Genomic DNA, 27,561 nt, shown 5'->3' with positions numbered 1-27,561 from the left:
GAATGGTTTTACTATGCCACCAACTAAACTCTGGGAAGAGATGGAGAAGTCAGTGTGACATGAGAAAAAGAACAGGGAGCTGAACTGACACAGAAAAAAACAATGAAGAAAATGGAGCAAACCCATGGAGGGGTTTTTAATGGGTTGTCAAAGTGAATGAGGAACCATTAGGTTTGTTCACTGATGTGGCCACTTTAATCTGCGCTTTCTAAAATTAAGAGTAGTTAAGGATGCAGCAGAATTCTGATCGTGCCAGATGCCTTAAAGTGAAAACTATGTGAACCAACAGAGAAAGGTGTTGCAATCATTGCTGATCATCATGAATCCCCTTTTGGGGATAACAGTTATATGGGAGGGAACTAGTCAAATTCAAAGGTCTAGAAAACGAGGGGAAAACTGTTCTAACTCAGTGCATATGCAGATAGCACCCTTTATCATACCCCTCACACCTTTCAGCCTATGAATCGATGTCGCTGACTCATGCTCCCTCTTTTGCTGTCCTATGGAGTTCTTTTTGTCAAAAAGACCTATTCCTCCCGTTGCCCTCATGCTCTATTGCTGTTTATTTGTCTAACAGCTGAAAAAATGTTAAGTTGCACAGAGTTGAGTGTGCCCTTAGATTGTTCGTAATTGCTTTGGTGGAACATACAGAGCTGAGTGATTCTGCATGAGAAGTGCAGAATCCAGATGATATGCTCTCACAAAAGCTGTGTGCAGTCGTAGCCTGGTAGGGAGCTTACCAATGGTAAAAATGTTTACCCAGACTGGCAATCCACTTAGCCTTCTGAAGGCATGCCACCTGGTCAGAGTGCCCCGTCATCTGCTGCATTGCTGACCTCCCTGAGCTGGCAGCTTGTTCAAATTCAGAGTGGGCTTCTCAAGACGGAGGCATTCCAACCCTTCTCTATTAATAGTCATGTTGACTTGGACTAGATTTTAAATGGATAATTATTTAGGCCAGCACTTCCCCTTTCACAATCTGTGGTTGTCATGTTTGTTTCTGCTCTCCAAAAAGGATTCTATGTCCTACACTGGACCATAAACTACCTCAAATCTAACATGAAGCAAATATATAGGTATAGTTGTACATAGATGTGTCAACAAATGTCTCAGTTTCCTCAGCCATGGCACTTCAGCCACTGATCTTTTGAGTTACTGCATAATTCAGACTTCATGGAAAATCTTATGACAGTTCATCAGCACGCAAGTCTGAGTGAGCCAGCACGGTCTGAGCACTCCACTTCTGTTCAGGCAGAAGCTAGTTATCCTCATGATTATTATCAAGCGAGCCTCAGTGTCACAGGTGTGACACAAAACACTACATACTACTCTTCATTGCTGGCATCATTAGAAATGGTTTCGGCAGCAGCCGAAGCAACAACCACATGCAGCTTCTTAGAGTTCTTGCAGCTCCTTTGCATCTAACATCAGCCGCAAAAGAACCGTGATGTGCATCAAGGGATAACTTCAAAGAAAGCTGCTAAGTAATCGTGTGGTTTTCGGTCTAGCAGTTATCACCACCTATTGCATACCCTGATATTTCTCAATTCTGTAAGGCACATGATGACATATATTATTTAGTCAGCCATCCTGTCAGAGCAATGGAGGTTGCTCAATAACTTTTGTTCTGGGGCTGCCTGGTATTCCTATTTCACTTTCACTAGCCAAAAGTTACTTCTTTTTTAAAAGCCGTTTATCCATTGAATCTCTCTGTGATTTTTATTAGAACCATATTGTGTTGCAGCAGCAATCTTTGTCAAGCAAAACACTAATTGGCATGACCAAGGATGACAAATCTGGTCCCAAATGATTGATTTGGAATAATTATAGATGCATTTTCACAGTAATAGTGAGCATAGTGTTATGACATGATGAGTTGTTAAGTTACGTAAATCATACTGAAGTTTAATTGTTTAGATTCTTGATAGCTCCACTATCCCACAGGGAAGATTTTTTTTTTAAATTTGGCCCTGATCTTTTTACTTTGAAGAAGAAGATATTTTAGACTGTTCAGACTTCTAGTACTTTTTTTCCTAGCTTTTTTTTTAAATTGAGTTTTATGGCTGCACAAGAAAATTAAAATATATAAAATGTCACCAAACATACTGTTAAGAGTACTGAACTTGAAGGCTGAGAAATACAGCACTCAGACATGCTGTACCTCTATATAAAATATATTAGTGCTCTGCTTCTGTATTTATGGGATATATAAGTTAAATACTTCTCCACATTTCACCCTGAAATTCAGTTTAAAATAAGGAATTGAACCTTCCACAAGAGATAAAATTTAACTTTAAAAAAAATTTTAAAAAATTATAAATGGTTAATTTTTTTTTAATGTAGAAATGCAGATATTATATAACAGAATATAAGGCATGAGATTTTTTTTTTTCTATACAACAATTCTAACATGGAAAATAAAGCTGTAGGTTTTCAAATTTACCTTACAGCACTGGTAAAAAGAACAATGGAGTCCCTGCAGCAAATGACAGCCTTGGAAGTGCCACTAAAGGTAGGGACAATTCTGAATTTCCATTACCGTCTCAGGCATACTTAGCTTTGTATGTTATCGTCACCATATTAAGAATCTAGAGACAACTATTTTGCCTTTCACTTCAATAGTTTCATTTTCATATTTGCAGGTAATTGCTTTTTTAAATTATAATAAAAATTCTAAAGGAAAATGACTGAAAGAAACTCAACCTCCATTTTGGAAAGTGTGATTGTCGTCTACTCTTTGTCTTAGCAATGCAGTATGGTAATTTCAAAATCTATTTCATTCATTGCCATGAAATTTCTGTTGGGTGTGGTAGAGTGAGAAATATGTGCCTTTAATAGGCTTTCTAAATGTGCCAGGCTTTCATTACTGTTGAAAAATTATTGCAAAAGATCTTTCTTTAGTAATTTTCACTTAGAAAATTGGTCTGTTTAACATTTCCATGTGGATGCCTGACATATAAAGCAGACAAAATCATTGGCCATTGTTTAAAGTATAGGACATCATCTACCAGAACATCATCTGTAAAAACTGAGTAGATAGCTACACAGCTATTTTATCTGTCTATGTATTGGACCTAATTGTAATTATTTTATAAAATAATTATATTTTTATCTCTACAAGACTGGTACCCTTCACCCTAGCCTACTGCTCAGCTTTTGTTGCTTAATAAAGGAGTATAGTTCCTGGGAATCCCTAAACTGATCAAGTGAGCAACCGTCCAAGGGTTTCCAGTTTCCTGAGAAATGGAGTACTTGGTGTTGCCAGACCAGTCATTCAGCAGTATTACTGAATAAGATTTGGGGACAGAAAGAAGTTCTATTTATTTCAGAAATGGTTACAACATACAGACTTGCACTAATGGAAACGGTTGAAAAAGAAAACTAACAGATCAGTTCTAGCTTGTATTTCTTCCTCCAGATCTTCTATATCTATTCTAGCATCTCAGCCACTTTGTGAGGCTTTCTCTGGAGGTCTTGCAGTTACTGGGTCCTTATGGACCTTATGGTCCTTCTGGGTCCTTCCCACGCTGGAACCCCCCCTCGCTGTTCACTTAACACTCGTAAAAGCTAGCACTCCTGTTTACCAGATTTGGTCAAGTGAGACCTTTTGGCCATACTGGGATTATACATTTCTTGCACTGACACTCCCAGGCTTTATAAACTGCATTTTTATAGGTTGCTTACATTGTACACCTGTGCTTGCCTATCTTCTTTTGTTACAAATTCCTTGAAAAAAGAAGCAAGACTGTTTTTCAAGGTATACTACATCTAAATATTTTTAATGACAGTATTAGACACCTGGCACTCATGCTGTTGTAAGGTTCATTAAAATAACCAAATATGGTATTACTGACAGTATATAAAGTGAACAGCAACACTATAGTCCTTCCTTAATAGTTTTAGGAGACTCTTTTTGGGAACTTTGTCATAAACAACATCATTCATACTTTGCCTGAGGAAGTCATTGCCATGAAATAAAATATGAACAGTTTAATAGGTTTCTAAGACAGACAAATGTTTACATAGTTAATGAGAGTGTTCATAGTTACATGGGCAGAATATAATTTTAGAATTACATATTTCAGACTAACCACTAACTGGCAGAAGGTTTTAATGTCCTATGGACAAAATGGGATATACCGTCTTAGAACACAGTTTTTTTCACCTCTGTCTAAGGTGTCTACTATCACACACTGACAAATTCATCTCGATGCATTGGCAAATGGATTCAATATGTCGTTCCTATGAGAATAGCTGCTAAATTCTCTGTTAAACAACAACTACATTTTAATAGGTGAAAAGCAACACATTCTTGGGCAATAGGTAGTTTGGGGTTTTCAAAGTTTAGGGCTTTTTAATAGGCAGTAGAAGTATTTGGAGATACATGTTTTATTACCCTTGTTTTGGTCTCCTTTTCCTGAGCAAATTACTGTAGGAGTCATGATATACTTTTACTCCTAATGCGCATTAGACTACATGCATCATGAAGATACTTCATCTTCTTCTGAAGCATCACGAATGGATTGATGGCAGAGCCCAGACAGAAAACATAAAGTACTAACAGCTTGACCTCAGAGAAGAAATTGAGAGTGATCTTTTAAAAAAAGATCTGTATTTTTGTTCATGTTGTTTACCCTTCTATACAGTAACAATATATCTTTTAGGATTAGAGATGTTGAAGATGAAAAGATTTTTGTGAAATGCTCCTGCTCTCCTTCAGCACACTTGCTTCAACTAAATATGTATTAAGTGCTCTGTTAATATGAATATTATTTTTTAATATGGAGGAAAAATGTCACTAAAGTAGAGCACACATATAGTCTTAAGGGGGAGAGATTTCTTCTTCTTCTTTGAGGAAAAGGATGCTTTATCTTTGAAGTAGCTTCTTTTCCAAAATATAGTCCTTGCTAATGAGGCAGCTTTCATGTCAGAAAATCTACTGTGTAACAGAGCACCAGTAACTGCAAAACAAACTGAAATAAAACCAAAGCAACAACAAAAATACCCCAGAACTGGAAAAGTGGATGATAAAAAAACCCTAGTATCTTTATGCATTACTGACAAAGTTGCTGATTGTAAACACTCTGATTTTGTAGCTCTTTTGAAAAGCGTAGTAAGATTAGTTTTGTTTTGGTGTATTCCTTGCAATTCAGTGACACATATTTGCAATTTCAAAACTGAAGGTTAGTCTTAATTGTTGAGGTATTTTAATCAAAATTGTAGTGATAATTATTAATAGATATGAGTAACATTTCATATTGGATAGGCATGTAATCTAGAGCAGTATCAACATCCAAAGGGAAAAGCAAAAATAGTAATCTTGCTATATGTGATGTGTTTGTTTGTTTAAATTTTCTTTTTTTTTTTCTGACAGGTTCCCTTGAAAGTGATTCTTACCACTGGGAAATCATGGGGGTGTATGACAGAATTGCAGGAGATGTAAAGCAGTCATCGGGGATGTTATTCAGTACCCGTACACCTCATTGGCCTGTGCTGATTCCTCGCTGAATCACTAGGCAACAGCGCTGCTGGATCTTTCATAAGCACCTAATACTCTGCATGTGAATTTTTTTACTTCATTTTGTCTGTAGCCCTAGGCAACAGCAGTGAGATAAAACTGGTTTTTACCAGTTCATTGTGTTTCCTTTAGCCAAGGTAACCAGCAGGGAGCTGCTTTTGTTCAGAGCTAAATTACTACATGTAAGAAATGAGGCAAGACAATATTAACCCTTTGGGAACATGACAAATATATTTGAGTCAGATGGATGTTTATACTTCAATGTTAAATATTTTGTGAAGTGCTTGTGTAAAAATACTTCTAATCTGGCATTAGAAAGACACTATTTGAACTGTATCAGCAAGTGCTTAACTGTTGTGTTCAGCTTATTTTATAATTTGTGAGTAGAAAGCAGCTGCTTGGTTTGCATCAGGTATTAAATGTCATGTTCCACAGACTTAGAAAAAGAGTTCTTTGGAAATGAAGAGCTTCCACCTTAATTTATATTTAGAATTTTGGAGCAAACCAGGTAAACTGGATGCCTAAACGCATTAAAAATTACCAGATTGTTGTCAATTCAATTAATTTCAAACTCAGTTTGTACACTGTAGCCTTAGCATACTTCAGAAGAAGTATTATAATTTTGCCTATTATTTTTATTATTGATGTAATGCTAAATATTGTTTAGATAAATTTTAGGATTCAGCCTTATACTTTTTAGGATTCAGGCTTCTACTTTAATGTTTGGATTTGTTATTGATATTCTGGTTTTCTGTAGAGTTTATTCTTTAAATGAGTTTGTTTCATAACTTTACTGGTTGCCAAAGTCTGCCTCCATGCTTGTGGAATATGAAACTCTCCTCAAAGTGTACTAATTATTTAAAAGTTGAAGTCAGGCACAAAACTTTTAAGAGGTATTCAGTATCTTTCAGCATTAGATCTCAAATGATCAAAATGATATAATTTAAATTTTAAAAGTGTATAGTTACAGAGATTTTGCAGAAGTTTTAATTTGTATCATTAAACAATTTTGCACTGCGCTTAAAGGCATTAAAATATTAAACATTGTTTTATTATGTTTCCTATTAATCATATGTAACCTGTCAGCTGAAGTGAGTCAGTCGTTTCTAAAAATTGATTATTATAGTTATAAAATTAGCAGTGGTCATGTAAGCAAAGTCAGAACCTTCTACAGATTAATTGGGGGCCAGCTCTTTGGCTGGGGGAGAGTCCAGCCTGCATGGCTCTGACACTGCACCAGGTCACGCAAGCAGAGGGTCTGATTCTGCCTTTCCAACAGAGAAGAGTTTGCACAAATTTTCTTTTTTGTTTTTGCCATTTTCAAGCTTTCTGTATTTGCAATGGCATTGAGTAAGTGTGAAATGTTCTACTCTGTCATCTGTTTCACTCCTCTTGAAGACCTACTGTTTTCAGGAGGCCTGTACCAATTAAGCTTTGCTTCTCTAAGGCTACATTTCTAACCTTACTACTATATGAAAGAAATCAGCACTTTTTGTATGTTTCCCAGCTGATTTCCACCTTCTGTATGTTTCTTAGGATGCATACTTTTAAACTAGATAGATAGTGTATTTTTTCAAGTCCTGAACAATACCAGGCATACCCTTCAGCCTAACAAAAAACAAATACACACTTAAGAACATAAAGAACCTTGATCCTGTCCTGTGAATTGACATCTGTTCAAATATGAAGCTACAGAAATGCAGACGTCACCATACAGAACAAATTTTCAAACACAGCTCTTCACAAAAGGCTGTCAGTCACAGTTCCCCAGACGCATGCACTTTGTATAGGTTATCATACAGTGGGCAAAGTTAATATTTTGTTCTCCTTGTGTCCCAGAGTGGGACTGTGAGCTGCTCTGGGCACCAGGTTTACCCCTTCTGCTGTTACAACTTCTCTTCCTGGTTTTAAATTTCCAAAGAGTAAGCTAACAAAAGGAAGAGAACCAAGCAATAAGGGCACTGCTTTATCACACATGTCCGAGGGCTCGTTCTGCATACACTGGTGTGAGGGCAAAAGGCAAACTGGCATAATTTTGGAGGACTGTTGATGACCAAGATCTCAAGACTTGGTGCAGTTTGTGTCCCCACAACTTGCAGGATGCATACCGTGAACTTTTATCTTTCCAGTGCTCCAGATTCTCCAGTAAAGAAACTGTTTTTTCTTCTAATTGCAGCCTGTGAGTGAATTAGCACATACAGATTTATGGCATAGCTAGGTGGAGATCAGAGGTCTTTAATGTACATGCAACCAGCGTCTGCTGTACTATGAATTACAAATACTGGAACCTGTTCTCCGATCTTTTGGTTCTGTTTTCCTTGGATAGCCAGGTGAGTATCTAGTCTTCGCTATCTGCCCTGTGCTACTATATTAAGGTATAGATTTTGTGGATTATTAGATTTCTCAGATCTCACTGAAGTGCTTTGGCTTCAAAGTTCCTCAGTTTTTAACTCATAAGATCCCAGATATTGAGAAGAGTGCTGAGTCTTTGGGACAATTTCTTTTATTTTGCAATCCATTCCCACTGCTTTCCATCCTGTATGGCAATATAGGTTTTGGAAACAGTTATATTTTTCAAATTGTGGAATTGCAGATGTATATATCTCTTTAGCAGTCATTTCCTTGAACAAGCTACCTAAGATAGGGTAGTGTTTGCAGTTTGCAGTTCATTTCCCAACAAGGTCCTCTGGACAAGGCATCAGTTTTACCACACTTGTGTGCTGATCCATGTATAACTATAAAATCAGGGCAGTGCAGTTTTTCCAAACCCAAATTACCCTGCAGCATGCCTGAATGTAAAGAGCCATTATAGGGAAGCAAGGCCAGTCCTGACCACAAATTTCCTCCCAAATAAATACAGGTGAAAATATTCTGTATTTGATGACTACCAGGAATTCCTTTTGGGGGGCACAATAATTTCACACCAGAGAACTCAAGACCCTTATTATAATAAGTGACCACCTCTTCAGTTTATTTTGGTTCTGCGTGAAAGGGACTGTAAAACATGGGAGCAGGAGCAATCATAAGAGCCCTTTTCAACCCTCAAAACTCTCAATTTGATCTCTAAAATGATTCCCTTTTTCTCACAACGTATGACGAAGTACTGGGAGAGCAAGAAACAAAACTTCTGTTAGAAGTGCAGAACGCTACAAAAGTACTGATTCAATGAGTGTGAGAGATCACAGAATAGATGGGGAGAGGGGAATAGCTGGCTTTGCTTAGCTTCAGTTATCTTTTGTGGGCAGAAATTTCATTAATTGATTCTCTGAACACAGCAATAACCCCTTTTGAACTGATTTGTGTCTTTGGGTTTAATTTCAGTTGTGTCTTTGGCAGCCTGAATCTTTGCTTAGATCATCTGTAAATCTTTTCATTTGCCATGTGGAGTAGTGGAGAAGGAACGCTATTTGACAACACTTTAACTCAGTATCTGTGAGAAATGGAACAGCACAGCTATTTGCTGGCATTTGCATGGGCAAGGGATGACCAATAGATATCTGCTCAGGACTTGAATCTTTTAATGTCCACATACCCCACCATGGAACAGCAGGACTCTGATTTTGAATGTTGGTCCAACTTGATAATAACCATAGTTCAAACACTGGTCTCAGATTTTAGGTGAGCAAGACATTTTAAATCTGAGGGGGAAAAAAAACTCTCAGTTTTTGAAAACTGAGAGTAGGTTAAGAGAATGAATCTGTTAGAGCATCCAGGACATCATTTGTTCTTGGTAATAATTAAGCAAAAGCCCTTAAAAGTAAACTCATTTCATTTTTGGGAGTCCTCAGAACCTGATGTCTCATTTTCTTGTTTAATCTGATTTGAAAAGGAGGCCAAAGAAGGGGTTGAAGGTTGTATTATGCCTTCCTGCTATATTTCCTCAATGGCCTAAAACGTCTCTTCTCACTTCACCATTGGAAGACAAGACTGGATAAATCCCTGAGTAACCTGGTCTTGACCTCATAGCTCACCCTACTTTGAGCAGGAGGTTGGACTAGAGACCTCCTGAGGTCCCATCCAACCTGAGTTTTCCTATGATCTTATGGCGTTCTTCAGTTGGACAACAGCAGTCATCTGGTTGAAATACAAACCAGAAATTCCCTTCAAATATTCTGCTATACCACATAAAAGCATGCAGTGCCGTACCAGAAGAAGCCTCAGAAATGTTTTGGGATTTCATCCCTCCTTCCCACCTGTGTTGCTTCATTCTGTGCCAGCATTTACTATATTCCCTGGCTCATGGGCTCACTTTTGGCTGGCATACTTCCTTTTGGTATTAGCAGGTTGTCAGAAACATTCAGGGAGTGGAAAGGAATCGGTTCTTGTTTCTGCCATTCTGCAATAGTTTTAGTAGGCAGGGTGTCTCTAGGATTTAAAATAAGTTTCAATCATGTCCTATCTTTGCCTTCCTGGGAAACTTCCCCACCCTGATCGGCTCATCTCTACTGAAAACAGCAGCCTACAATCAGCTGGTTCTCTTGAGATGTCTCTGAAGTGCACTTCCACCCCCCATTTTTGTAAGACCCTTTCGTGTTATCAAGTGTGTCTTTATTATCCACTATAAGACCAGGCAATTTATTATCCTCTCTGCTTGTGTTTTGAATTCTGGAGGTCCAACTTCCAGTCACCATTTACACATTTTTGGTCCATTTTTCCATGTCACCTTCTCCATTCAAGGCTAATTAGTTGGATAATTTTTAGATTCTTCCTCAGCTTTTGCTATCTACACTGATAATTTAATCCATTGCCAACCTTTCCCCTGCACTTCATAGATACTGTTATTATTGGTAGTAAAACTCTCACTATTAACTGTCCACAAGTTAAAAAAAAACATTGCTTATCTTTCTACGTCTGACCTTTGTATCCTCAGCTTGCTTCCCTCTAACATTTGGCATGGCATTTGTGCATTTATGGCATTTTGGAGACTATTTTTTGGCTAACTATATTTTTACTGTAGTTGTTCATTTCATGATCCATTTTGCCATGGTATCAGAAATTCTTTCTTTTTTTTCCCCCTTCGTTTTTTGGCAGATTCATCTGCTGTGCACACTGAATTTCTCACTTCTAATTATTCAAAAGTGTCATGCATCAGATTATAATCCCATTTTCCAATTTGTGTGTTAAGCAGAGAACTATACTTACAGGCTCCTCAGAGTCAACCTCCATCCTCCCCACAAGTGGCTGCTGCCTGTTACGCTGCATTTCTGTACAGAATTGGCTGAGGCAAAATTAAATATCTCCCTGGATTACCTTGGCCTCTTTGCACTGATCCATTAGTCCACATCCAGCTGAGTTCAGAAATTAGTTCATTGCTGATTTATGTCTTGTTGGTATCTGGTTAGGTGAAGACAAGTTTCCTCAGGACTTCTGCCAGAAATTTTTTTTCCTTCTCTTCTTAACTGTAAGCTGTGCCCCAAAGCCAGCTCAGATTGATGATTGACTCCAAACTACATGTGAAGGACACCTATAAGAACTTAATTTCTTTACAACAAGTAAATTCTGCAGCAGTTTGAAAGCTGGGCCACCCTACTCGCCTGCCAGCAATCCCCATCTCTGTTTATCTTCCTGTCCATTCACTTGAACTATGATGTTAAATTAAATAAGCTTCTCGGGGAGGTTTTCCTTTAAATATAATGAGCTTTTGTAACACTTCAGCTGAGAGAAGTCAACATTTTCCCTTGGGGCCTCTGTGGGTCACAGATGAGGTTAAAAAAGTGTTGTAAATGTTGTGCTTTAGTCAAATTCTCTGGCCGTGTTGTGCTGCTTCTGATACTATGGCTTGTGATACATTTGATTTTTCTTTTGGAGCTGAATTTTTTTTAGTTCTTTCACTTCTCATACGTGACCTAAACCTTAACCTTTTCCTGGCATTCTCCATATCCCTTAACACCTTCCATTCTTTGGTAATCTGGTTGGAAGTCACTGCTTTAATTCATTTTACCCCTCCAGTTTGGGCCAGTCATTGTTCAGACATTTATAATTGCACAACAAAACAAATATTTTCCTGATAATGAGTCATCTCTTTCTTTTCTGGGAAGCTTCTGAGTCTTGTTTATATTGCATTTGTAGAATTTAAATCTTGCTTTAAATCCTTATGGCCAATAAGTTTATAATTCAAAAGGATTTTAACACAGTGGAATGATAGTATAAAATGAATAAGAAGTGATTCAGTGAGGATGAATGCAAAGCTTCACACATAAGCAAAAACAGTTAGCTACCCAAATGTAGGCTCCGTATTTCCCAAAATGTAGGGAACAGTTAGTTAGGTATCAATTTTAGGAAAAGACCTGGGAATTTGTAGGTGTTTGCATCACGATCAAGAACAGCACAATCAATCCCTCCTCTCGCTTCAGCCCCAACAAGGGCTCAATTGAATGCTCTGGCCAATTTTCAGAACTACATTTCAGAAAAGATGTGGAGCAGCAGCAATCCACAGGAGAGCAACAAGAATGATCAGAGCTATAGACAGGATCACCTGTGAGGCAAGACTGAAAGAATTTAAGTCATTTAAGCTTGTGAAGACTGAGGAGAGATCTGAAAGCAGTCATCCAGTATGAAATGGGCTGTCATAAAGATGGTAATAAACTGCTCTATAGGTCCCCTGGAGATAGAATAAGTCAGGGGCTTAAATTTCAGCAAGGTATAACTAGGGAAGATGTTAAGCAAGCCTTTCTAAAGAATGCTAGTGATAATTAAGCATTTGAATGGACTTGAATAAAGCTTTTGGAATCTTTATTACTGTACATTTCTAGAACAGGATAGAGAGATATCTGTAAGAATATACTTATGCTTAGTTGATCCTGCATTGGGACAGGGACAATGACTGAGTAGCCCATTGGGATCCTTTCCAACTCTATTTCTGGCTTCTGAGGTTAAGGCCTTGCGAACAGTACACGTAGCATCAGAAAAAGTGCCATTGGCTCTTCAATGTCACCAGCAAATCAGACCCTCGGTTTACATCTCTAATGCAAAATGATGGTGCTTCCAGTACAATGTACGTTACTAGTTCTGGACAGGCCCTAAGTAAAAAGAAATAAAGCTCCCTGCCATACCCATCTTTGAAGTTGGCCTTGCTTTGAGCTGGGGATTGGAGCAGATGACCATCAGAGATCCTTACAAACCTCAATTATTCTGTGAGCCTAAGTGGCCACCAGTAGCAGACCTGAAGCACCCTGCTTGCCTGCTGAGTTATTCCCAGCTAGAAACCCACCCAGTTCAACTCTGCAACCTACCTGGATGACAGTGTCAGGTTCTCATTTGCATCAGGGCAAGAGGCCATAGCAATACTTTTTAATCAATCACTGGAGTTTTACTGGGATGGAGAAACTGGAGTTTTCTGATGGAGTCTGTCTCAACTAGTGCAGGTGGATTTTTCTTCATACTGAAAAAAAATGGTTAAGAGTTTTCTTCTGACCCATCATTGATCTTTAAAGGATCTTGTTCTTTTGATCAAGCAAAAAATAGTAGTGTTCAAGCTCTCCAGGCCTCTCTTTGTTGTTTCCCTTTCTCCCTGCACATCTCCCTACTTGCCACTGACTGTTCATTGCCAATTCCTTATAGATAATGTGTTACAGGAATGACTGCAGCAATGTGTTGCTGAGCAAGCTTTACTGAGACCTTGGAGATGGGGCACGTCTTGATCAAAAAGCTCTTGGACAGGATGGGTGGTCACTGTCTCAGGGCTGGTGAGGGAGTCCCCTCCACAAGTCTCAAGGAGGCACCTGCACGTGGGTAGGGTGAAACGCCCACAGACACCTGCACTGGTAACTTCGGTCTGTATCTTCGTATGTGACTGTTCAGCTGGTGGAGGTTTTGACATGTTCCCTTACCCGGTGTCATTCCTTTTATACGTAACATCATAAACTATATGATTGTTTAAACACAACAATTTACAAATTAGGGTCTTCTCCCTAGAAAGAAGTTACAAGGTCAAGAAGTCATAAAGACATAAACCACTATTCCCAGGTTGATTTGCAGACAGCTTCTTAAGGCTAGGCAGGGAGTAAAGTTTGTGATCATCAGTCTTCTGTTAGAAATTGCTGGGTTTCTTTCAATGTTGGGCAACACCTAAATTTCTTTTAAAATACTATTTCCATGTATCCTAATATGTTTAAAGTACATGATTATGACTTTAGAGATTTTTTTTTCCCTGCTTCAATTTTGAGAAATACATGTCTCTGCAACCTGCAAGCTCAAATCACAAAATGGGCATAAAGGCTCACAGTACCAAATACTACACATGGTGCATCTAGCAGAACTCATAATATCACAATGAGGCATCTACATGCTGGGTTTTTTCACTTTTCAGCCACAAACACTGAACTTTTTCTGTCTGAAGACTCTATTCAGAACTATTGCTGTCACTTCATTTGCGAGCATGGAAATAGCAAAACTACACACCTGTGACATTCAAAGGTGAGGATGAGGATGGATCCTTCGAAAGCCATCAGGACCTGACAGGCACAACCTGAAACGTATTAGGTTTTGCTTCCTCTGTCTGCAATACAGTGCACCTTACACTTCTAGCTGGCCATAAGCTGCGTTTGTGCATCCCCCCACACCAGCCGCAGCCCCAGCACTCCTGCTCGCGCGTTTGGTGTGTCCATCCTTGCCGCGCAGGGAGCTATTCCAGTTTGTAAATGACCTACTGAGCTGAGCAATTTATCTTTGCTTATCTAGAAGTCCAGTTTGGGTCAAACGAACTACTGACCTCTCTTTTCGTCAGCTGTTAGTATCAGGATTACTCAGCGTTACTCAGCCTGGCAGGAGTAGCAGGGACTGGCAGATTGTTAGTGTCACGTAGCATTTTTAGGATCAGATATACACTTAGAACTCCATAAAATGCTGAAGACCTATCCTGTGTTTGCCAGCCCTCTGAATACCTAAAAGTAGCCTGCACAAAAAAACTGTGCATAGGGCAGCGTGATTGATTCTGCCCCTCTGGGATTTAAGTGCCGCCTTCTGGGATTCATCTCCTTATGACTGATACTCATGGCTTTTTGTTCTAACACTGAGGAGGCAGCTCCTTCGTTCAAAAGGTAGCCAGAGCAATGGATGTTGCTGCTGCTCCTGTCCTTTTATCTACAAAGTGTAGGAAATCTTTCTCCCTGAAAGGCTTTCAACATCTGTCATCCACGGGAATGCATGAACCACCAGATTACAGGATGTTCTGCCGAGGAGCTTTCTCTGCTCCCTCTTGGGGCTGGCCACTGTATGTGAACTAATCAATATTCACTCTGCCAGAGAGCTTAAAAAAAAAAAAAAAGAAAAAAGAAAAGAGCACGACTGTCCAGCCTCCAAGTTACCATATCCCACAGAAGAGCCTAGACTCTGGTTCCAGCCTCCAACCCAGGGAATGCTTCACTGTTTTAAACATGTCATTTTAAACATAAAAATGTATGTAAATCAGAACATGAATGTAAATCACAACAAAGCAGAATTGACTCTCTGTTGTGTAATTGCCCATAGGTACAACCCAGTGAAATGCACATCTTTTGCCCTTGAGCTGGAAGACTTTTTCTCTTTAACATCACTCCTGCATTATACATCCTCCATGTCCTTCTTCTTCATGCTCCACACTAACGGTACGGAGACAGGGGTGCAATTTCTTGTCCCTGCTTCCCCTCCATCACCTTTTGACTCAAAAGTGAGCATTTTGGCTATTTTTGTGTCATCTCTTGGCCTTAAAACTCATTTCTAGTTTCCTTATGTTTCAATTTTTTCAATAAATTATCTTGGCTGTTGGTGTTATTCACTCCCCGCCCCACTCCACCTCCTGCTCTTTTTTGCTCATTGATACTTCTGTACCTAACAGTTGCCAATGACATTTTTTATTTCTTAGCCCAAGGACGTTCTTTCCCCAGCAACAGCAAAGTCTCTTTTTATACTTGTTTTTTTCCAAATCAGCCAGCTTAAAGTATTGTCCTGTTTGTGATGCAGCTAAACACATTAGTAATAGCGGGGAAACTGTGGAATTGAAATCCTTTTACTGCCTACATGAACCTCACATTGTAGACTAAAAGTGTTTAATCTCCAGATATTTCCTTTCCCTGCCTAGAAGAAATGGGGAAGCAAACCATCCTGCTGTCTGGTTCATAAAGCTATTGGACTAAAAGTCAGTTTTGAAAACCCTTCTTGATATACAATTGAAAAAATGTGGGTTCCCTTCCCCAAAGACTAGTGATATGAGAGAATCCAGCAGGTAAAACAGAGGCTAAAGGAAATCTGCGTGGAAAAGACTCAACTCAGAAAGCATGAAGATGCTATGAAGACGACTATGTCTTTCTGCTTCCCACAATTAAGCAACTAACAGGAAGGTTTTGAACCCTTTGGTACTCATAGCTTTGAACTTGGACATCAGTGTAGGGATCCAAAGTCTCAAGCCTCCCTTGTAGCTTTAGCATCAGCAAAAGGTTTAGAGAAGAACCACAAGGTACAATTTACAGCAGCCCTTCCAGCGCTTGTCTCGGAGTGCATCACGATTTCTTGCCTGAGGTGGTTTGAAATTTCTTCTGAGCCATCAGGTCTGTATACCACTACTCTTCCAGACATCTTATTGCTTAAAGGCTGAGGCATTTCTCCTCACAGTACACTTTGGGATAGCTGTTGATTTTTTGCTTACAGAGAACCAAGGTTTTCAGATCAATTCCTTGTGGAACAATCGAGTGGCCCTCTCGTTCCATCAGGACTGTGAAAGTGCAGCCTCTGGCAATGATGGTAGTCAGGACACAGGCATGAAGCTATTACCAAGGCAGGCTGTATCAAATAGATTTTATGGGAAATGGTCTTACATTTCTTGTTTCCCTTACACTCTGACATGCCTCATCTCTACAGACTGTTTTGGAGTCACCTGCACTGTACGTGATCTTTGACGGTCCTTCCCGAAGGACTCCAGTGCCAGAGCCAAACAGATTTTTCATCTCTTTGTAAACTAAAGGAGGGCTGGAAATCGAACGACCCATTTGAAGCCTTGGACTTGTAATAATTGGGATGCTTTGTGGGTAGAAGTAATAAATAGGTTTTATTAGACTAAGCAGGTTTGACAGAATGCTTGGCATTTACAAGCGAAATGTCTAACCCTGGTAGCACTCCCAGAAATAATAATTAAATAGGACCTAAATGGCTTGCTTTAATTAAAACATTTTACCAGAAAAATAACACTAAGATAGGTATCTCACTTCCAAGAACTTCATGCCCCAGTAAACTAATCAAAAAGTTGTTACGATGATACTGAATTTCAGCAAGTGCCTCCATGCTCATAACAAGAATTCGTTCCTAGCACAGTTTCAGTAGCTCAGTGGTGTCACCACAGCAGGGAGCACAGCGTGAAGCCACTCGTGAAGGTAAGTACTCCAGTGAATGGCCTGTAGGAAGCTCTGTGCCATGTTACCTCCCTGCTGTAACCCCTCCATCGGATTCATAGACCAGAATCCTTTTGAAGCCTCACTCCATGGGTATTCCTGATGGAAAGGAGGGAAGAGGGGCAAAGATACTTTGGCCCGTCTCTTAAAATGCGTGCAGTTGGCAGGGTTAACCTCACCGTGTGTCGGGGAACTGCACTCTGAAGACCGCATTGCAGCCACAACCACTCTGGTTTAGAGCATCCTGTTCAGTGCTAGATGCATTAGAGTGAAAGTGGCTTGAACTTGTCTTCTTCAGCTCTACAACATGTAAATCACTCTGCCTTTATTAAACTCATTAGCGGTTAAGTGAATGTAAACAGATGTGTGCAACATTCTCTAATCTTGAACGTTGTCCCTTCCCTTGACCTCATTCTTCACCTCACACAGATTTTATACACTAATATACAACACTGCAAGCAATAGTTCTGCAGCCTCTGGCCAGTCACCCAAACGCTTACAGAATGAGCTTTATAGCCTGCAATTAAACGTGGTGGTTTTTACATACAAGGAGTGTTAGGCTATTGTACATCAATGAAAAAATATTTCTTCAGTTTAATCATACAACTTTTAAAAATGAATTTCTAAGAATGAGTTTTAGAGTCCAGGAAGGAAAATAAGACAGACTTAGATATATTATTTCTTCAGTTTAATCATACAACTTTTAAAAATAAATTTCTAAGAATGAGTTTTAGAGTACAGGAAAGAAAATAAGACAGACTTAGATATATTATTCTGTATTAGCATGCTCGAAGTATATTAAATTCACAGCTCTTACACATCTGACATGGCCTTTTGTAGGGCCTGAGCTTCTGTGCTGTTTTCCCTTAAGACTTCTTTACATATGCAAAAAATACTGAAAATCTGTGCAGAAGTTCTGGTGACAAATCCTTTGACACTATGACATGATGAAGGAACAAACCATCTCAATGAATAATTTTGCAGTTTATTAGCATATTGAAGTGTTTTGATTGATTTTGCTTAAGTGAATGACAAAGGAACTGTTTTATCATGTACTCTGCTCATTTCACTATTTGTCCTGTTGAAATCTATCTTTATTTTTAATTATGCATAGGCAGTGCACATTCCTAGGACCAGAGGTGTCATGACACTGGTATCAATTAAAAGACTACTGTAGAAATAGTGGATAATCATGGGATTGAGCTGTGCTTCTCAGACGTTCAGAGTCTAGGAAGACAAACAATCCCCTAGGGGGAAAGGATATTTATTTTTGAGACTACATAACTTGCAAGTGCTCAAGCTATCTGTGTGACTTGTTCACATTTGCTATGCAAACATAACATATAATAAACCTAAATGACTCAGCATGAGAGTAAGGGAGAAGACAACAATATTGCTTGCCTCTCCAGCTTATTAGCTCTCCCAAAGCAATGCACACAGTCTGGTTGGGCTCACTTCAGGTCGTCTAAACACAGGGTGTCTCAAATGATACTAGATCCTTATGTTTAGCCAGCTGAATCATGTCCTTTGTATTTCTAGACAGCATTACTATTCATATCAAAATCTACTGTGTTTGTGTTAGAATGAGAGTGAAAAACCAGCATCTGCTTTCACTAAATGCGGTATTTCTGCAAGTCACAGTGAGGGAATCTTGCCAGGATGCCCAAAATCTCAAATACTGGTTTGGAACACTGCATAGACCTGAAGCACAAAGTGAAATTGCAGTCCTCTTCCCAACTGCCCGACTGAAGGAGTTTGTGTGTCATAATCATCGGTATGGTCTGACATTTAGGAGATTAATATTGCAATGATAAAAAGTTCAGGTCTAGCGTCAGTGAGAAACACCTCAGCCTTGTGAAAATTTAACAGCATATCAAGGACATTTTTGCTGCAGTTTAATGTGCCCAAGTGCCAGCCATGCAAGTTTTTGCTGCCTGGGAACCAAAGTAGCACAACAGCTACTGGAAAGTTTTCACACTATTGCATTTGTAGAAATTAGTTTTCAGTGTGGGGTTTTTTTTTCTTTTTCTTTATTTTTTTGCAAGGCTTTTCATTTCTTAGTTTGTTCACCCTTTTTTCAGCTCTCCACCCTTCCCAGGACACTGACATCCCACCTAACATTATCTGAAATAGAATCTGATGAACGGAGCTAATTTTTTTCTTCTATGTATAACACCTACAAAACAATGGGAATGGAGTTTGTGGTAGGTCAGTATAATTTTCCCTATCATTTGAACCCCATTCACCACACTTCGCAATGCAAAAGGAGTATCTCCAGTTGGGTTCTTTCTTACAGTGGACTCAATGGGAGAGGTGGATGTATAACATACATCTATACATTCATAAGGGAAAAATGGTAGCTTTATTATAGAAATACACACATTTTTATGGGTTGTTAGATTAATTGACATACATACACAGTCTAATAATCACAAAAAGCCTGTTTTAGGCCTCATTCTTACATTAGAGAATATTTTGAACAGAAAGCTAATGTTTGCAATGTGAAGCAGAATCGCAGAATTGCTTAAAATGTAATGCTTTTTTTTTCCCTGTGGTTAACCTCAAAGTTATTTTAGGTGATGTTTTGCTGGATATACTGCACTAAAATGAAAGGAAGAATTGCTTCTCTGTCATGCATTTGCCTCTATGTATACTCATGATGGGATTTACCTACAGCGTTACCTGGAGAACGTTTGAGTTGTTAGGGCATCCACAGTGGCGGATGTAACCCTGCTCCCCCAGCATATGCCATGCATTCAGCTTTAAGAGGCTTGGCACAAAGTCTCCTTGTTTTTGTTCCTCTCACCAACCTTCTGAGCTGGAGCAAAAAATGTAGCTATTTGTGCAGTTTTTACATGCAGCATGAGGTCATTTTTCAAGGCAGGGGGCTTTTGTCAGACCAAAGCAGTCCAAACAGGACTCACTCCCCTGCAAGCATCTCTTGGATTGCTCAGCTCCTCTATATCCATAAAAAAAAAAGAAAATCCATATCCGACGAGAACATCCAATCCTCAGTTCATTTTCTGGTGTGATCCTTTTGGGTTTGAAGGCTTGACCTTCCCCTTCTAACTGGAGTGCAGTAGCTCTGAGACCTCCCACCCTTTAAGAGCAGGAGGAGAAGCTCATCACTGATGGGACACCAGAACAGATGGTTCTCCACCTTACACACTAGGCAAAGGCCAAGAACAAGTGTTTGTAACCATTTGCTCATCCCTCCGCCAAACACTCTTTGATGCTGCTAGTGAGAACAGCCTTCCCTGGGATCGAGCTGGTGGGTCCTGGTTCAGCACTGAACCTTCTTCCTCTTCCCCTTGATGCTCTGCCAAAATGTCTTCCTAGTGCACAATTACTTAAAAGTTTTTTAATGGTCCACTGACTTCTAGCTTTTTCTTTTGTTCCTTAAAATATTCGTAAAGAAGTCACAACCTGTAAGACTACGTATCTACTTTTTTTCTTGGTTTTATTTACCTTTCCACAAAGAAGAGAGCATAAAAAATTAATCTTGGAAGCTCATCTCATCATACAGATCGTTCTCTCCTGTACTTGAGAAACAAGGTCACCAGCTTAGAAGGCTGTAGCAGCTTCTGTTCTTACAAATAAGCCCATCAGATGTAACGCAAAGTTGTCCTTAAATAACTGAGTTGAAAGAATGATCCTGATTTATTAATGGCTATTATTCAAGGTTGCTGCAAGATAAAATATGAGTGATAACATATAACAAATAAAGAGGAATTCAGTTTGCTGTAGTATTCCTTTCTTCCACCCCACCTACCTCTCTGCAGAGAAACACAAAGCAGCTGTTTATTCTTGTTTTCCTACTCCGTCAGTTCTTTTCTGTTTAGGAAAAAAAAATCTAAGTAATTAGATTGTAATATAAATATTACCGGTGAGCAACTGATTTTCACACTTCTCTCCAGTAGGTGAAACCACAATGCAGGTAACTAACGCAGTAGGAGTTGGACCAGACTAGAGACCAATTGAGTTTTTGCAAATAATTTGTCTTTACTACAGCACCAAACCTTTGATTCTTCAACAACAATTTCAGATTATTTCTAGGAACATAGTTCACTGTTAAGGTTTTAGGTTTTGGTGACTGAATACAATCAGTTACCTAAGCCCCAATGAGTATTTGCCAAAAAACCTGATGCTGTTTGTCCTTCAGCTTTCCCGAGTTCTCAGGTACAATGAAGCTTTTCTGCAGCGATGCCATGTTAGGATTTATCTCACCTTAGGTGTTTATAGGATAGACATCTGCTGCTGGGTTGGACTAGACTCACCTTGGATTGGTCATTAATGGAGAGAAATGAGAAATCTAGCGCATGATTCTTCTGACCCTGCCTTTGACATCCACATGAGAAGATTCATCTCTCTCCAATGCTCATTCCTCTTCTGTTATAACTGACCTCAGGTGTTGAATTTACTTTATTGACTTTGCAAATGCAGTCAAGCACAGAAAAGAACAAAAACATACCTCAAAGAAATTAATAGATTAATTTCTTGATGAATTTGACAAATTTTATAAGAAATGGTATTAGCACACATGACCATAAACATGAAACCTTCAAACTCCGTCTTCCTCCCATACCAATAGTTGACATTCCAGCATTTTATACATAATTGCTGTTGACAGAGCTGATAGCTCTACAGATTCCACCTCGTAGGAAGATCAACCTGGAAAACTTTGGTGGCAAGAACTGCCAGGGCCTGAATGTATCCTGGCAATAACATGTAGGTGCTATGCCAAACCGTGGGCTGTGAGGACTTCAGGGAGCCAAGCAAACATCCTGCGGTGCCTTAGCCTGCTTGATGAGGAGTCCATTTCAAAAAGAAGCTTTCTCCGAGGTCTTTGCTTCCCAGAGGAGTGTGGCCATATCTTGAGATGACGGGGCAGTAAAAAGAAGCTATTTTGCCTTGCTTCTTTGGCCAGTAGTGTTGTAAATAACTGCAATAAAAAAAAAAAATCTTTGGGACGGGACACACATTCACCCTCACTGGAATACATGAGTTCTTCCTATTTATTAAAATGGAAGAGCTGGTATCTGTGGTGCTCACATTTGTGTAACAGAGGCGGGGGGGTGTTGTGAACCAGGGCGATGCTTAAGGGAGTAGAGATAGACATGTGGCAGCAAGGTTGGTGAAAGACTCCAACCAGGTGAAGGAAACATCAGGTTGAATCCTGCAGGCCCTCAGGAGCACTCCGAGCAGACACTGGCTCTTGCTAGATTTAGCAGTGGCTCCCTTGGCTGAAGCCAAGTAGATATGTGTATGTGAGGGCTTTCTGTGAGGTTGGCAGGCGGTGGTGGGATGGCTTGTAAAGGGGAGCTGCTGGGTGGGAGTAGAAACACGGCCTGGAGCAGCAAGGCTGGCTGTCCTGCCACGTGACCAGACCACGCGTCCCACCGCGGAGAGCACACTTACCACATTCACTGCTGCAAGTGCATCGTATCCCAAATATACCCTACCTGACGTACTCAGAATACACCTCAGCCTGTACTAAAACACAACCATAAGGCGTAAGGTCACCTAATCCTCCTTGCTGCTGATCAGCCCTTGCTGCTGAGATAAGCATAAGGAGGTCCAGTTTATCCAGGCTGCTGTTGAAGCCTAGATATGAAATGACCCCAACCCATGCAGCTGTGGGGACATGGGGAAGACTGGAGGAACCCCAGAGCTTGCCATAGCACCATTTGCTCGGCCTACTTGAGAGACAAAACACAGCCAGCAGTAAGGAGCTGTCTGGGTGGGCAGCGGGCTTGTGGTGGAGCGTGTTGGGAACCTGTGGGTGGGGACTTAGCAGCAATGTCTCTTGGCAAAAGGTGTGCCAGCATGGATGGATGGATGGATGGATGGATGGAAGGTAGACAGGTGGATAGGTAGGTAAGTAGATGGAACATTTTGGTGGTTGTTTGGCCAAGTTAAAAGCAGTTTTGTGGGCTTTATGTGCTCAACTGTGTTAGACCCACAGGGGCTTCCCTGCCCAGCTCCAGCCTCAGCCTCCCTCCTTTTTCTGTGAGAGCACCAAGCCACTGAGGGGAGGGCACGGTTACGGCGGAGGGGACAGCTTGCAGTGGGTTTGCTTTGGTGTTTTAGGAGGCATTAAGATGCACGTAGCTAGTGGGTGTGCTGGGGAGCCTGCAACGGGGGGAGGGATCATGAGGTCCTGTCTCATCTAGAGCATGAGGCACACACCTGGGGACACAGGGCATGGGGGCAAAGTCCTTGTCCCCGTGAATTTTAGTTTTTTATCCAAAGCAAGCCACCGTGAAGGGGAAGGAAAGGAGGCCAGGAGGGAATGTGTGGCCTGTTAAGTGGACAGTCAGAGCCCAATTACCAGTTAATTGAGGTGCTTTAAGGCACACAGCACACCCACAATACAGCTTCTAAAACTAACACAGCTTTTCTTGCCACTTTCTTGTTATTTCACTAAAGGAGTTTTGCGGTGGGTTTTCTTTTGGTGGCTTTGGTATAAAACAAAGCTTTTGCACGTGAATGAACTTACAGCTGTTTCCCCCCAGAACCCCCCCAAACCCCACAACACATCACTATCTGTCCCAGAGGTGTATTATATACTCCTCCTCTGACTGAGATACTGCTCTCGGGTGTCTGCGCATCTGGATAAAGCAGACAACTGCTAGGGGCTGGATCCATACCGCAAAGGCTCCTTACGCTCCACGTCGCTGCCTGGCTGCTCAGCCAGATAACCCTGCACGTCCCAAAGCCTCAACCCGCACCACCGGGAAGGCGATAGCACCCAGTGCCCTTGCTGGGGGTGCTGCCTGCGTGATCTCCAGGCCAGTTTGCCAGGCTGTCCCTGAGCTGCTGGCTGGCAGGGCTCTCCCGGCAGCATTTATAGCTGCCACCAGAAACCACTTTTCAGGAATAAACAGCCCCAGAGGCCATTTCAGCAGCAATCAGTCTACTCCAACTGTAGCTAATTGGACTGAAGGCTGGAGCCCCATCTCCCCTCCCCACGTTGGAGGTCAGTGCTTCCCTGCCTCACTGAGATGCTAAGAGGTGGTGGCCAGAAACAGCCTCGTGCAGGTCTAACACACAAACAGTGGGGAACGGCCCGTTTCTGCTCATTTTTACCTAAGGAAATGCAGAGGCGTAGGGAAGAGAAAGGGGCTTGTGTGGCTCGGGGAACCCCCATAGATGTATCTCCACCACAAAAACGTCCTCACTGATACCACTCACTCTATTGCTCCATGTCCTTGGTGGCAGAAAAAAGACACCGTGTGGTTTTGTTTGGTCCTCTGCTCCAACGGGACATTTCCCAGGGATTTTGGGTGCGAGTGCTCAACCGGCAAACAGAGGCATGTGGCCTCGGGCTGACCTGTGCCTGGTGGCCAGGGTTGGCAGGGTCCCACCGCGGGGCAGTGCCAGCAATGCAACGACTGGGGGTGGCTCCACATATAGGACATGCAGCTCCAAGAATATTTACACTCCCGAGCATGTTAGCATTAGTCAGTGAGCTGCAACAGCACGGAAATATAATCCAAGGACATGCATGACACACACATAAGGATATCCCTATTTATCAGTGAAACCAGGAACGAGCGGTGTTTCCCCGTGCTGGAGAGGGAGCTGGAAAAGATGGAGGCACCGCCTGCACTGCGGTGCCAGTAACTCGACAGCAATACAGTTTAGGAAAAAACTGACATAAGTTTTAGATTTTATTCATTCGTACATTATTTACAGCAGTTGCTTTCATATTACAATTCTCTTTCATCTTTTCAGTTTTCACTTATAAAAAATTAACCAAATAAACCTTATATAACCAAATTTATCACAGCAGGTCTGGTTAATTTTCACAGTTACAGCGGCCATCGGGAACAGAACTTAAGTACCTACAAGTCATTCATCTAGAGCACCTCGCCCGACCCTGCCCGAGGACACCCTGCTGTCCCTCGAGAGCTGGCCGGCTCCCGGGGCTCTGCCGACGGAATATGGAGAGACCATGCCGCATCGGGATAACGCTGTGTAGGCTGGAGCTCAAACGCCTAACGCACACCAAGGGCTAACTCACACACATCTCAAGAGACCCTGCTAGAGGAACTGGTTTGTATCGATATGCCTTGACAGTATGCAAACAGCTTCCCAACAGAGCTGACTGCTGCTTCCCTCCATCGGAAAATTATATTCGTTTATTCTATTTTCTGCTATTGTTGAGCCCCAGTAGTGCAGTAGCAGAGTACGCTGGGGGACAAGACTGCGGCAATGAGCATTTACCTTCCTCTGGTGACTCTGACAGCTCTTCCTTCTGTCTGTCTCTCCCACCAGGAACAGTATTTGCAATAACTCACCCTTAAAACTACGGTGAAAAACCTGCGCTGCGCAAGGACTTACGACGCCGAAGAACGATCCAGGCGGAGGGATCCTACGTGGGCAAGTTCTCTGCCAAGGTGAAGTCCAGTCCCAGAGACCGATGGCCTTTCCTAGTACTTAATCCTGCTCCCCAGGTGCAATAGCAGCACTGACACCAGTGTGTTCCTAACGGTATCATCTTCATTAACAATCTCCCTGGGCTCTCCCCCACGCGCTCATTTGCTTTACAGTGGTAATTATTGCTGTTTTAAAATATGTTCGTATTTCTTCGAGGACTTGTAGCCACTTCCCATTACAAAGTACAGTACATACTATGCTGAACACAGAAAACACAAGACTCATTTCACATCGGTCTTGTACAACAGTGAAGAGATGCAGAGTAAGAGGCTGTTCGGGGGAATCCAAGTTTCTATTTAGGCATGAGTTTAGCCTGTAACCCATGAACTAAAAAGCCACTGCCTTAAACATGAGCAGTTCTGGTAAGCAATTTAGCCCCAGTTGTTTTTTTTTTAACTGACATTGGACATTTTCCAAATGCATTCCACACATCTGCTCAACACTACCAAAAAAATACTATTTTTTTTTCCTTTATCGCATTTGTCTCAAGAAGACTTTTGCTTTAATAAAGTAACACAAGCACACAAACTGCTTAAAGCTAACGGCCCAGCACAATCATAAGTACAACTCACAAAGCAATGGATGCTTTGTTAAACCTAATTATATTTTAAAAAAAGCAAATATACATATTACAAGTCAAAAGGACTAAGCTTTGGAGGAAAAGAAATTGAAAACAACGTTAGCTATATGTTCATTACGCTTACATAGCAGTAGCTGCTTCTGCATTCAAACATGTTATTTGTAAATAAATTTACAGTTGCATTATGTATTTGTTATGCTCTTGGTCTCAATAAGCCCATCTTTTACTATTTAGATGTTAAAAGCATATTCCCTCCTGCAGCTGACCATCGTGTAATACAAAGACAGCACTGAACGGCGATTTTGAACAGTGATCAAACTCCAAATGCCGACTTAGAGCTTGTTGTTTTAAATGATACTGTGTTTTAACTAAACCCTCTGTTGTTCAAATTATTCTCTTATTTTATTTTCAATGAAAAGAACTCCAAAAGACCATTCAGGTAGTTTTTCAGTGGGAGATAAGCATAACCTCTGTGCATAGTCTCTATTACTGAGGGATGCAAGAGCACACCATTTTTTTTGCTCAAGATTCTGTGGGGATCTATTTTGAGGGAGAAAAAAAAGAGAAAATTATGCTTTTGCATGTTAAAACTTATTTAACAGTTTGCATCCCTTAGTTTTCTTTACGTGGTAAGTATATTCCACCGCAAGACTCCAGTTAGCATGGAATTAAAATGCCTTCATTAAGCTTTAAATAGAGTGCATACCAACAGCATCATACTAGCGCTAATGAAACACAGGCTCCCAGCACATTGAAAATGAGATTAATTCAGAGGTAACCAGAGCTGGTTCCTGCCCGTGTGTGTTTGGCAATTCGGAAATCCCTGCAGTCAGTCTCTATCCATTTGCACCTCGGCCAGCAAGTCTGGCAAATTAAAAGGCAGCAGACCTGCATCACGGATGGATACGGTTCAGTGAGCAACGGGCAGCGGCAAAGATCGCGACGAGGTTTTGTAAAACCACAGTTCCCTTGGGAATTCTGACCACAGGACTTTCTGTTCTCGCCCTCCAGGGCCTTATCCTGCTCTCCCCGATGCCGAGGTGCAGTTTGCCACAGCAAGGAAGGGGCCTGACCCCCCCCAGGCACTGAGCACCTTCTGCTCCAGCTGCAGGTGTGCAGCGCTGGGACCCCAACAGGCACATCCGAACCCCGACAGCCACCTGCTGACCCTTAGTCCTGCTCCTCCTACACAGGGACTATTAAATTCAGATGTCATGAAGTATCAACCCCATTTCACATGGGGACAAACGCAGAGGGGAAACGAGGTCCCAGCCCCGGGGACAGACGTCCCCAGGGTCATTCACCCCCTGCATTCGCTGAAGGGTGATGCTGAAACAAGTCAAGATGCAGAGCCGGCCCTTGGGATTTTAAGGATTTATGTGCATCCATCCTGCACGTAGCAGAAAAGGAATGACTTGGGCCCTGCGGGCTGTGACGCTGGCTTTGGGCACGCCACTACCTCTGCAGCATCGCAAATGCTGGTCCCGCTTCTGCGCCCCACGCCGCCCCCATCACACGCCGCCTGCAACGCCCGACCAGCTCAACCCCGCAGCGCTGCCGCACCTCAGACCCCAAGGGCACGGAGCATCCTTACGATACCGTTAAACTCGTCTTGCTTCCGACGTACACCTTTTAAAACAAGCCTGCTTCTCCCTGGCAGG

This window comes from Fulmarus glacialis, unplaced genomic scaffold, assembly GCF_000690835.1.
Source record: "Fulmarus glacialis isolate BGI_N327 unplaced genomic scaffold, ASM69083v1 scaffold4515, whole genome shotgun sequence".
NCBI classification, from domain to species: Eukaryota; Metazoa; Chordata; class Aves; order Procellariiformes; family Procellariidae; genus Fulmarus; species Fulmarus glacialis.
The sequence above is the reverse complement of the archived record's forward strand: the minus strand, read 5'-3'. Positions refer to the sequence as shown.